The sequence below is a fragment of the Trachymyrmex cornetzi genome, unplaced genomic scaffold (genome assembly GCF_001594075.2).
Source record: "Trachymyrmex cornetzi isolate Tcor2-1 unplaced genomic scaffold, Tcor1.1 scaffold203, whole genome shotgun sequence".
NCBI classification, from domain to species: Eukaryota; Metazoa; Arthropoda; class Insecta; order Hymenoptera; family Formicidae; genus Trachymyrmex; species Trachymyrmex cornetzi.
In genome coordinates this window covers 450,539-464,605 of record NW_017296669.1, presented here as the reverse complement: position 1 = coordinate 464,605, position 14,067 = coordinate 450,539, and the positions used below count along the sequence as shown (strand labels likewise).

Sequence of the window (14,067 nt, the reverse complement as noted above, 5' to 3'; positions counted from 1 at the left end):
CTTCCCCAGTCACAACGAAGTCCAAAAATGGGTGGATAAATGGATCGCCTCGAAAGACACCGCGTTCTACCGTCGTGGGATTGCCCTGTTGCCAGAGAGATGGGAAAAAGTAGTAGAAAATGGAGGTAATTACTTTGATTAAGGTATTCATTCATCTTCCCTTCGAAACAAATTAATTTTGGAGACGAAAAAACGGCAGGAATTAAGTTTAACACCTACAGAGTATTCAGATTTTTGCATGTTCGCAAATGTAAACAAATTTATCTTTTATCTCTCGACCATGATCGAGTCCTTTTAAGCGACGACGATCGAAAGCTCGCTGCATGCGTGCCAAGCGAGAGAAACTTTTTCTAGACCGGCGGGCATGAGAGCGGCGAACGGGCGTCGAATCATACGGCACGTCGCACGTGTCATATGCGAATTCCAGACACCCTGAAATTACGCCCGTACATCAAACGGAACGAGGCGTGCACGACCGGGGCTCGGCTCCAACGATTGCACGTTGACGTTGCAACGAGCTGATTATTTCAGCGCGCCAATCACGCGAGTACAAACGACGCGGTAGGCGTATGCGTGTCAGCGAGTCAAACAGGCGAACTGATTTCCGTAATTTGTGTTTTTCCATAACCTCAAGGAAGCTCTGATTGTAACTGTAACTATAGTTTCGTGACTTCGGTTTACATTTGCTCTGACGCGTGCGTCATTGATATGCAGTGCAGTATTACATTATATAATCTCGATGAATGAATTTTGTATTTGTGAGATTTCCAGAATCGTTATCGTGTTTTAATACAGAAAGACAGAATTTTTCTAAATTACAAGAATTAGATGATATGTTAGTTATTTTAAAAGACTAATATAATTGATATTTTAAAACATTGCATTTTTACTTTTTTTTATTGTATATACATCTTTATTGCTGTTATCTCTGAGCATTTTAATTATCTTAATTTTTACGAAGGTAGTAACTTGTTATGGAGATGTCTAACATTTCGATGACTCACAATCAGTAGGTAGAACCATTCGCATTTGAAGACATTTCGTGAAGACGTTGTCATCGCAGGATGTGACCCATAAGTTGCGACACGATTACACTGGCAATTACATTAACGATTGGAGCGCATATTTATGGTCCGCAAATCGTTTATCATTAACACAGGCAATTCGTAGATGTCGTGATGGATACGAACAAGATACGGAGCGTAAATCATAAAACATTTATACAGATAGTTAAAAATGACAAGTAAAAACAGACCCAAAAAAAAAAACAAAAATTGCTACGAAATTTAGCATATATCTTAGTGGTAATTAATAAATCAAATTGGTGCGTGCAAATTACGTTTCTTAATAATAAATTTAACATACATTTTTTATTTTGCATAGACTTTCATGTATTGCTTATGTCTTACATGCATTGCTTACGCAACGACATTCAAGTTAATTATTCCGAGCATAGATATCGTTCCGTTTACCATAATAGAATAGTTTTCTTCTCAAGTCCTTATTTTACTTTACATAACGGTTATTTATTGACAAACGTCCAAGCAATTAATTGTGATATTTTGGGTGTTTGTAAATTATTACATATATAGCAAAGTGTACTTTAATTCTCTGCAGATAAGTTTATTATCTAAAAGGAGAGAAATAAAACTGTAGATATGTAGCTTTTACGTTATAATGATCTATATTTTCTTGCGTCGATATTATGTTTTTGATGAACCTACGAAGCACGTTATTTTTGAAGTTTATGAATGATTTTATAGAACACAAGCATGTAAGTTTAAAAGTCATTACTATAGATACAAAAATAATGTAACATTCTTGCATTTTATATTCCACGGATTTCTCCAATTTCTATTTTTCACGATGACACAATCGCTTTTCGATAAAGTTTCTCACGATATTTTTGGAACTCGTAAATTATTAGACATCCAACCGCATTACTTCGAGGACAGGTTTTCGAGGACACGATCGTCGTCGCGACCGTTAATTCCCTGCGATCCGGTATTAGCTGGAAAGGGTTAAGACGACGTGGAGAGCCGTCCTGTGAAAGCTTAGTCCTTTCTGTCCCGCGGAGAGAGAGAGAGAGTGAGAAATCCCCCGTTTCTTCGAGTTGATCCACCCCACCTTGTCTTCCTTCCGCCCTTTCTCCTAACGGGGAATGGCCCGAGTCTTGCAGTACCCTCAATCTCGCCATCTTGATAGATGTTTCCGCGTGGCACCTGCGCCGACATCCGAATTACTGCGGGCCCTGTTTACCGTGATATTTAAACGACGTAGTCGCATCACAATCCGCCTCTTCTCTCCTCCTCTCCCGTGGATGAAATCATGTCGCGCCGCAGTAATCTCTTTGGCTAACTTTAGCGGGAGCGAAGATCGAAATAATCCAGGTTGCCGTCGTTCCACGGGGATGAATCAAGCGAGCGTGCATACTCGACACATTGGCGGAATTGGCAGAGGATTCGGGATACAGGAAAAGGTGGACCGACTTGTGGCCAGATATAAAATACGAAACGAATTACATCGGTACACGACGGAATATGCGAAGCGTCTTCTTCACTTCTCTCTCTCTCTCTCTCTCTCTCATTTTTTTTCTTTTTTTTTCTTCCTGTTGCGCCGCGACGCTGTAGAGACGTGGCTGGTTGGCTTGCGGCGCATATAAATAAAATCGTCGCGACATTCGCGAACGTTTCGCGTTGGCTTATAACAAGCGGGAACGAGGTGGATGCGAGGACGGAGGATTACGGTAATTGAGCATAAATCAAGTTTAAGGAGGACCTACCGGTAGCGATCCACGAAGTTGACGCTGCGGTGCAGCCAACCGCGCGGCGCGGCACGGCGCGTCGTTTATATTTATTTCCATTGCGTTTCTGGACACCCACGCAAAGTCGCGGTAATTACGGAATTGCAACGTTTCGTCGTCGTGCGAACGGTGCTAATTGTGTCGACGATCGGAAAAGAGGGTGGACCTGGAACATTTGGCAAGAGCTCGTTGTTTACATTCGGTATTTTTCAACATGTCAGCATTCCTCAGATATTTCTGCCAAAATTTACGTTAGAAAATATATTTTCTTATAAATCTCACTGCGTGAATGGAAGCAAATTTTAATTTATTTTCAGCTTAATTAGTAGCGTTATGAATAATGTCCATAATTTTTATGCAATTTAATAACAATAAGGAGTAATGATATTGAAAAAAAGTGATATTTTCTACATATTAAGATTTCGAGAGAGAGAGAGAGAGTTCATGTCATACGTCGTTCCTTGCAACACTATTTTTTCCTCCCAACTCCCAACTCCGTCTCTGTTTCTACAACGAAGCTTAAAATGGCTGCTCGATTTTTATCTTCCTCTGCATATTGGCCTACGAACTTCTTTTACGAGTCTCGAGTGAAAAAAGGAATAGAAGGAGAGAAGGCAAATCTGCACTCGCGTTTTTTTGCATACTGAGACGAAAGTGCGCGTCGTGATGTACGATTCACGTGGGTAGGCAGGTATATAAGGGTGCGCGACGTAGACGGACTTTGGAGCTTACGAGGCTTGTACTTGCGCCCGAAGTGCATACGAGTGAGCCCATGGCACGGCAATTTCTTCGCGGCGCGATAAGTTTCGTGATATATTTCGCTGGAGGAAACTCATGTTTCCGTAATGCAATTAGAGCGTGGCCGTTGGCCCCGCGCGCGTCTCACAACGTTGACTGGACAAGGGAAGCACCTACGACCACGACGACTATGAGAATAGTGGCGACGGCGGCTCAGAAATGGCTACTCTAATTAGAATACGGTGGACAAATGAAATAATTCGTAAATAAAATAGCCGAGAACCATCTACGTGCATTGAGGAGGAGGAACGACCATTCCCCCGGACGCTTTCTCTCGTTCTCTCTCACTCTCGTTTTCACCCTTCGTCCACAATTTTCCGTCACATATATCAGCCTGGACAGTAGTTAGAACCGTTGCCAGCTTGTTACTGTGTGCAGCTCTTCGCGGCTTATATGCATACAAGCGTGCACATACCTTTATCTAACTTGCGTCTAAAAATTGCATGTACAGAATCAGCGTAGGGAAGAAACTATACTCACGTGTGTGCGAGAATGTGTGAACAATTACTTATAATTAGAAATGCTGGAAAGTGAACGGATGAAGATGATGTGCAAGTCTACCTCTTCAAATTGTAAAATCAGCAGATAGGTATTACCTATAATATAATTCAAATGACTATGCTGACATTATAGAGCGGGATTGTAAACTGTATTTAAATTAATAATAGCTCATTCAAGAATTGCATCTTCTTATATGAAAGCTAAATAACTTAATTTTCTTGTTTGAGAACCATTACATCCGCAAAGCCATCGTTCTTCGCGTCGCACACTAATGTTCACGCGCATCATTTCAGCAGCTCGCGAGCGGCGCAAATGTGTGCTAATATTCTCGCTAATTTAACCGCTCTCTCCCTACTTCGTGGTGTATCTTGCTAATAAAGCAGAGGTTATTTATCAGCTTTCGCCCACCTCGAGTCGCGCATCCTCCTCCTGCAACCGCGGCGGCTCTAGCTGGCACCTGGGCCGTTTATTTCGTAGCTGCTACTCGCGGAATCTCGACGACATTTTTCTTTCGTGTGTATACCGCTGGGTGCCGCAAACGGTAGCGGCCCACGATTCACCCCGTTTAATCCGTGGTCGAAATAATTTTATCCTCCAAGCCGTTTGTCTCGTCGGCGCTTCCTCCGTCGACGCCGCACGCTGTGGCTATATGCGTTTTTCGCTATACGCACAGTGCATATACCACACGAGATACGTCGTAATTTAGGTTACTTAAGTCTCGGACTAAATAATTTAATCACTAAGCTCATTTATTCTCTCAATGTTTCTCGCGCATTATATCAACGCAGTGCACAACGGAATATGTCTTTTTGCACTAAAACAGTCGCTATTTGTTGCGCGATGAAGATTGTGTTGACATCCGTTAAAAATCGTATTTCTTCGTACTCTATTTCTTCGTATGGATTAATTACATCTCCAAATCTGTCTCTGATTTCTGAATCTGTCCATGTTGTGATAAGCGGTTTCCTGTGCACGTTGAGATAATTCTATGTCTTAAGCATTCTGGTTCCATTTTTGTTTCTCTTGGATACGGTTCTTCGTTACATACCGTGTCCTGATGCGATTTACTCTATTTAAAACCAGAGGTCGAAATAATTTTATCACTTACAGCTGTACCGTCGCGTCGCCGCAGTTATCTTGAGAGGGTTTCGGTGTTAACGGAGTCTTAAAGCGATTTCATTCAAGTTTTCGTTTAAGACGATGCTTAATCATCAGACAAAATTTACCGCTTTGTAGTTATCTAAGGAAAGGAAAAAGACTTTGTCACTCGCGTATGAGATGAGCGTGTGACAACAAAATTTATTTCAAATATTGAGAATTAATTCGTCGAAATTGTCATCTCTCTCAATTTTTATTTTTATAGAATTTACAATTTAATATAATACAATCTTATTATCGCTACATCGAATAATACATAATAAAATTATTCTCTGTATATCGGAGAATAACTGTATGTAGTACTGATTGATTTTTCCTTCTCTTGGCGGCAAAAACAAAAAAGCTTTTATCTGCAAGGCATAGTTATTCGGCGATATCCTTTCAATTTCTTTTCTCTTCACCATCGGATCGTTAACATCATAACTGTACGTCGCGGGGGTAATTTAGATCGTTGTAAAACCACGAGAAATCTACGACATCCCCTTCGTACGTCATATGTGTGTGTATATGCATTCGGCTGTAACCGACTTGCTAACGAGACATTTCGTTTTACAAAATCGTCCGAGACCCGGGAGCCATGCGAATGGGCCGTAAATCCCTGCGACCGGATGTTAATATCCCTCCATCCCTCTCTTCCCGCATACTCCCTTACCCTGGTGTGACCACCCCACCTTCGGCCCGTGTTCTGCAAATATTGTTGCACAGCGTGGATGTCACAGTTTTAAAGGCAATGGCCGTTAAACGTCACTCGTGTTGCTCCGGACCGGACCTAATCTCGTGCGCGTATTCCACGAAAACGCCATGACTCGTTTTGTAAACGGCCTTTGCCAGCGCAACTGAACGATGGGTGATAAATCATTGGCACGCGTAAAGGTGGTAACGCGTTTCGTCATGGTGGTAAATAATCCGTATGGATCGAGGATGCCGCATGGCACACGAGACAACAGGTATCGTGCACATACATAAGATGGTGCAAAATTGATTTATCATTAATATTAATGAGCTTACAATATGTCTCGTCGGTAAAATAAATTCTATCATGGTAGAATTTGAATCATTTATCAATGTTTTCATGAAATGGAAGCAATTTTTCCGATCATAATTATATCATAAAGATTATAAGAAAATAGTACAATCATTTTTTTTCTATTCTTGATCTTATTGCTAGAGAATTATTGAGAGTATCCGGAAATGAGAGCAAGAACTTTTTTTGCATTTCAAGTAAACAACTGCGCATTTTTTTAAATCGGCTATATTTAGTTTTGGTAGATCGTTCATTGGTAGATTGTTCGATTACTTGTAAGAAGATGAGTAACTTCTTACAAATGAGATTATTGAGAAAAAAAGCACGCCATTATGGTAATTGATGATGCATTTATCGTTTTATATTAGCAATGGCGAAAAAAAATTTAATATTAAATCCCAAGATTACGATGATATTATTTCTTGTAAATAATTCCATTCACTGTAAAAAAAATATTGAACAATTATGGCAAATTTGCATATTTGTCTCAATTAAGAAGGAATATGATATGCTTTTACAATATAAATTTGTTATAATTCTCTGAAGGCTTTGAATTGTGTAATCCGTTCGAAATTAGATTAAGATTCAGTATTCTGTCAATGTATTGCTTTGGCTAATTGAATAATTGTTATCACTCGATCTGACATATTATCGAAAGACATATTTCTTGAAGAATTTTTAGAATGTTTCTGCATTCCATGCAGTACTCGATGTGAATCAAGAGCCACACTGGCTAGACTCGTTTGCGCGCAGACTTGTTTGAGGGCAGATGACACCAAGGACTATAAGTCAGAGGTGTGCAATGTCACCGTTGTTGCTCGTATCGCGTTGTTCCATCACTTCGCAGTTCTTCTTAAAGTCGGTATTCTTAATACTTAGAATTTTCAATCTGATCGAGTGTAAGCTCTCAGTATCGCTTTTATTCTCTGGAATTTTAAAAATTATTAGAACCAATCGCTGAGTATTATCAATCCGTGTTAAAGACTGTCATATAAGTTAGTTATACTTTTATCTTATAATACTTCAATTTCATTATTATATTGGTAAAATTTAACTGAACGTGTGTGTTTTATAAACTTTTTTTAAAACGATAAGTGTGTTATAATTTTAGATGCAATGTATCTTTAGAATTACAATAACTTAATGTACTACAAATAACAAAATTTGGCATGCTTATTTCATGCTCGCTGGCTGACTTCATCAAATGATCTCATTTAGTCATCCTCGTGCCACGTATCCGCCCCCTCGTCGTCTCCCATCAACTCTGCCGAAGGCTCGGAAAGTCCCCTCAATGCGGTGGTACTACCGGCATCGCCTCCTGTAGCTAGCAGGAAACCCTCTGGGGGCCTTGGGGTGGGTAGGAGTCGGATATCTAATTAGCGGGGGCTGATCGGTAATTACTACGATTAATCAATCCGTTTTCCATTTGTGCGCTCCGCGCGCGCTGCCGGTTTGAGAAGGAGGACAAATTGAAAGCGAGAGCAAGATAGGCATACTGTAATAGTCGACGAAGAAGGGAGAAATTGGTCCTGGTTAGAACCTCTGGCGGAAAGGGGTACCAGAATCATGAGAGAGAAAAGGGGGTGCGGTTGCGGCGGAGCGAACTTGTTCCACGATTCTGTAACCATGGTAGTTTTGAGATTGGGATTGTCGACCTTCTGGTCAATTAAATTTTCACAATAAAACTACGTTTGTAGATCTAGTTTGAATATTACGTTAACATTTCCTAACGTTTCCAATTTTTTTCTTCATGGAGTATTAGCTGTAGAAATATTATATAGAAATATTAATACGATTTGTTAACGTATTCGAAGCTTTAGAGAAAATTTGTAGACGACATCGAGGAATTAAGTCATCTTTCATTGTCAAATGTATAATATATTCGCTTGTTGAGATCTATGTTGTAAATGTAAAGAAAGATATATTGTGATTTTATAAACATTACAATATTTTATAATTTTTTGCTGTTTTCTTTGAAAAAAGAAAATCCGTTCATAGGCAGAGAATAAGCGTGTATATGCTATAATTTGTATTAAATTGGTCTCGCAAATGAAAAAGATGGCCAGACAAGGGGAGAAGAAAAGATCAGTAGTTTTACAAGATTGACTGGGTCAAATACATCGACCCACTCGACAAATTTTTATTGCATTAGACTCCACGCGTGCATCTATTATAGCACCCTTATTTTCTCTCTCTCTCTCTCTCTCTCTCTTTGCCTCCTTAATTCTGTTCATTTTATGTTTATTGAAGATTGACACTATCACTAACACTGGCAGAAAGGACATTTTTGACTGTATTGGAAAATGTTGGCACCTATCGTCTATTATAGAAATTAAGTCATCGGATTTAAGAGGAGAAAAATGTACGAAATACAAAAAAGATACAAATAAAAATATATAGAACATAAAAAAAGATTAAATAAAAATGAACAGAAGAACATATTTGTATATATAAAAATATAAATTTTTTCAACTTATGGGAAAATTGGAACAATTAGGTAAATCGATAATTAAAATAGAAAATGTTATAAAAGTTGTACAGTGTGATAAGCCCGTTGACGAATAATATAAAAGGTTGATACAATGATAGAATACACTTAAGTCTGTCAAATAATAATGATTACGAGAAACTACAACGTATATTGAAAAAATATACATTGAAAGATGTTGAAGATACTTTGCTCAAAAGATATTGTACCTCGATGAAAACAGTCCTATTAGTATTGAAGGAATAGTTTAATATATGTATAAGAAAGATATAACATTACGATGTTACGTAATGACGTAGAATCCTATTAAAACAATACGGTAATGTTGCATAAGGGTGTTGAAGCATATGGAACAAAATCGCTTTATGCCATTAGCCTCAACTTTGTAAATAGTTTTCGCTCGAAGAATAACAACGTCGGCGCTATGCGGAACTGAGGGGTTGTAACCCTAAACCCTCGTACTCACCATTCCCCGCGTCGACATAGTAAAGAATGCCCTCGTATGGAAGGAGTCGATTGTGATCGATCATCGGGGATTGCTCTCTTTAGACCCTTTCACGAAAGGGTTAGAGCTCACCGCATTGAAGGGAAACGGTCCTGTTATTTGTTTTGCGCGAGAAGATTATCGCGTTATTACGCCCAGCGAGTCAAGGGTCCTAGAGATCACCCCAGTCTTGAAGACACGCAAATACTTGGCTTCTCGAATTACATTCCAGGATTGGAAGACGACATGCCATTCCTTGCTGTTTAATCTTCCGATTTACGAAATAAATCGAAATATTTTCTTAAAAATTTTAAGCAGAGTCAAATTATTAACAAATTGACCAATTTTTTGTAAATTGTAAGAAAGCAATTTAAATATGCACAAATATGAAAAATTAATAAAGCCTTGGTGCTTTAAAAAACTAATTAAAATTTATTTATCTAACAAACAATTTCCTACAAGAATATACTTATGTCAAATAACGATAAAATTGTTGTAATTTTCGCTTGAAGATTAGAAAAGATGCAGAAGACAATATCACATAATGATTATAGTCAGTAACAATGTCGATCAGTGATGAGGCTCGTTGTTTTGGCAAGAGATAGCCGGAGGTGAACTTGAAGTTTGAACGGGCACGTGAAAAGAGTGAGATGAAAGTGACTGCAGTTATGTTAGAGATGGTGGAACTGAAGGAGACAGACTGGCCGCCTCGAAGGTTCACAGAAGAGCCGTTGAACAGGGACAATGCTTTCATCATTGCCGCTCTTTCTTTCATTCTCTATGCCAAAAGTGGACCGCTCTATCTTTCTTTTTTTTTCTTTTTACGCTTTTTTTAACCGCAAAGGATCCATTGTCGTCAAATCGTAGGTGAGTACCGTCAGCCGGTAGATATCAATGTCTACGTGGGAAGGGTTGGGGGATGGATGAGTTTTGTAAAAGCCCCTTCTTCTTTTCCGCTTCTTCTCACTCCGTACGTTTCTTTCTTATTGCGTTGTCTGCATCTTCTTGGTACTACGTCTCTAAAAACAAAAATGTTTTTTTTTTCTTTCCAATTCGATTACGATTAGTTTGTGTATATTCAAGTAATCTGATGGTGACAGATAAACTATGATAAATAGTTAAGTGTCTTTTATGAGAAAAAGATTACTTAAATTTTATATTGAATCTTACATTTAAATTTATATCAATAATTGATATAAAGTTAAATTGTATATGTTAAACATTTTTATCTCTTTTTCAATAATATTTATGTAGTCATATATTCCTTCTTTATGATGTTGCGGTGGGAATTTCCATTGCTCGAGCAAATCCTCTATTTTCATCTCATGTCCCCGAGGATGAAGACATCTTTCGGAGTATTACCTCGCGATTGTAGGATGATTGTCGTCTGGGAGCCCCGCGGGAGGCCGCCAGATGTTTCGCGGCGACCCAATCAGACGACCCCCGAAGCACTGCGCGACAATCAACCATCAAACAATCTGTCACCCTCTGGAACAGTCCGGTTGTTTGGACGAGCCAAAACACACAACCCTTCAGTTCTTTAGTCTTTTCCTGGAGCGAAAGCAAGTGAGCATATGTTTTCATGGTCACTTTGTGATTATTTTGTGTGTTATGATGCGCGTAGTAAAAGTAGATGACTCTTCATTGTTCGTTTTATATTATACATGCAGTACATTTTTGTCTTAGTATATTGATAGACATAATATATCGTAATGAGTTACGTAATATGTGTTACACAAATCCACATATTTATAATCAAAATCAATTCTAATATCTGTAATGTGTTTGATCTTTTTATTTTGTGATACAAAGTGTATAATCTTATTATTTTTATTAACAATTTAATATTTTTTGTAAAAATTATTTTTGAAATATCTATAATTGTAGCAAAATTTTCGTTTTTATTTTTAATATTACTGACACTTTCATGCTTATCAATGTTATGTAGGCAAGCAACAATCGTTTCGGGATTCACAAGCTCTCGTTGTTCGGATCGTCGAGAAGTTGAAAAACGACACGCTCGTTATTATAGGATCAGAAATGAATGGAAGCTTAGTGTCTCTTGGCATTTTAGCCGCTATACAAGGCAATATAGTCAAGATCTTCTGACTAAGGGCAGCCCTCGTGGTATCTTATACGGAAGGAAGCAAAAGGTATTCGCGATGTTACACCGTGCCTGAGGTCTTTGCTACGCCATTCGGAAGCTCATTTGATGGCCTGTGTAGCCGTTATTGTCTCTAGACTGCACTTCGTGTCGTTACTAAAGCGTCTATGGCATCATTGACCACACATCTGATAACGACAGAATCGAGATATTGTTAAAATTCACCCTGCTGTCCTGCACTCTAATGTTTATCTTCTCTCGTTATTTATTCTTCTATACCTGCTTGCCACATTTCGAGTTTACTTTCATCCTATCTTAGTTCATTCCTTCGTTCTTCCTTTTTTCTTGGGTTAAGAACGAGGAAGACGCTGGCTAACGTCGTGGAGAAAACGGCAGAGGCGGAACGTAGTAGTAACTAAGTTTTTATTGGGCAGTATATTACGCGGACCGGCGATGGCTTCCGTCTCGCCAGCGTCTAAGTTAAGCGGATAACCGTATATTTCCGAAGGAGGATCACGCGCGCCCAGCACCTGCGTTCCAATACTTAAAGGTGTCTCTCTCTTTACACCTTATCTCTTCCTCTCGCTTTTCTTGGTAACTTCGTTCTGCTTGTTAAAAAAACCGCATCTCTGTAAAATCTCTTATTAAAAAAGTTTCTTCATTTTGAAGATTTTCATATTAGTTGGTACGCATATTTAGATTGATTTATATTTTTTTTACTCGTAATACTTTTTAATTAGAAAACAATCTTTAATATAGAAAAATGTAACTTATTTTTACATTCAACTTCATAAAGAATTAAAGAGAGTTATTGTTTTGAAAGGTATTATCTTGTTTATCTAGTTTACATGTTCTGTTCAACATACCGTTCAAATATATAATCGGTCTTTTTCTCTCAAGTCTCTTTATCTTTAATTAATTATACTCCTTCTTCTAAAACCCCTTCTCCTTAACTGGATTGTATTATATTAAATTTATAATAGTTTTCACTTCCCGCGCGATGTTAAAGCTTGTATCCCTCTTACCGGGAAGCAATTTACGCTAATTACAAACGCTGCCTAATTATACATCCGACCTATCCTTCCTTCAACCCCAAATCTCTCAGCGCTCCTCCCCTCGCGCCTTTCACTGAATTCGCGAGGAAAAGCCCTCTTCGTTACGGCAAAGGCATAAAATTGTCATTTATAATTTATGAAATATGTTTATATTTATATGTAAATGCAATTGACGATGTTTTATAAGAATCGGAATAAGCATAAATTTATTTATATATTATGAAGAATCTGTTTGAAGCAAATTTATTCGAGTGTGGCCTATAATACTCGCTGAGCTTTATGCTTTAGATCTTCTATTTCAAAACTACTGAGAAATATTTTCAATTTATTATTGGCATCAATGTGAAAATGTGCTTACTCATTCGTATTTTCAGAAACTATGTTATACACACGATAAATCGTGACTGTGAGACATGATTGTTATTCATTATTGTTGTAATTCAAACACGATTATTCTGTAAGATTGTGATTTCGTATTTGTCTGATAAAATCCAGTTGACTTTTATTACACGAAAGCAATATTCGAAAATATAGCTGTAAGCACTTCACAAAGATAACCAGAGGATCTCTGATCTCGCGGGACTTTGCATATTTCCGAATCTGAAAATATTCGCATGCAAAGTCTTTTTAACGTCGAGCGAAGTTTCGAGGGAAGTGAAGGGCGGCAACCGCGGCCCGGGCCGGTCCGTTTATAATAAAGCGCAATATCCGAGGATTTCCTTAAGTTGCATATTCAATGATTTCCTCGGAGACTTTGGTCGTTCGTCGTAGTGGTGCGAGGGGAGAAACTGAGTGAGGTAGGGCAGGAGAGGCTGCGTACCGAGGGAGCAACGTAAAATTGGAATCGTTAAAATGAACCAGCACATATATATGTACTGGTGTTTAAAATAATTACTTTATTTTTTCATTTGGTACTATTTCATTTTTATTTTTTATTTTATGCAAAATAATTACAAATTGCAAATGATTTATTCTAATGCAGAATAAATTAATAGCAACATGAATGAAAACTTAAGTGCCGAAAAAATCTATAAAGTTTTACATTGATATAATAGGAGGAACTTTTGTGTGCTACTCTATTTATTATTACTAGAAGAACGAAATTTTTAATAAGTAAACGAAGAAAAAAGGAAGAAATGAAACTGCTTAATATATCTACTGTATATCTCTAATAAGTTTCATTGTCACAATAGACGTCCGTCATAATTCGTCAGTTGAATAACAATCCGGCAACTTATTCGACCCTTAGATACACAGATTGCCACGCACTGTTTGACGCAGCGTGTATTGCCGTGGGTGGCACCGGAACTTCAATTCAGCGTGGCAGCGGCCGACTACATGATAAATATTGTTTAGCCTTGTCCGACGTGAGCCAGTAAGTGAAGCCGGGGTTCGTCGTGGCTGATGGTGTTGGACCGGGTGAGTGATGTCCAGGCGCGCGCCTCCCGTCAACGGGATAGGTTGGCGCGAAGGAGAATGATGATGACATAATGACGTCGCAGTGGGCGAGCAATAGCTGACATCCGCTACCGAATATTCTAAATCACTTGCTCGCGCTTGTCCTCATTACCATCATCGTCGTTGGCATCTTCGCTGTCGTTGACGTTATCGTTGTCATTGTCATCATCGTCGCCGTTGTCGTCGTTGTCGTC

The 14,067-nt window shown here is 38.6% G+C and overlaps 1 protein-coding gene across 4 annotated transcripts in view; it reads left to right on the top strand.

Moving 5' to 3' along the window:
- Positions 1-14,067, top strand: part of hth (Meis homeobox homothorax) — a 446,666-nt gene that overhangs the window by 353,734 nt on the left and 78,865 nt on the right. The gene's annotated exons all lie outside the window — the stretch shown is intronic.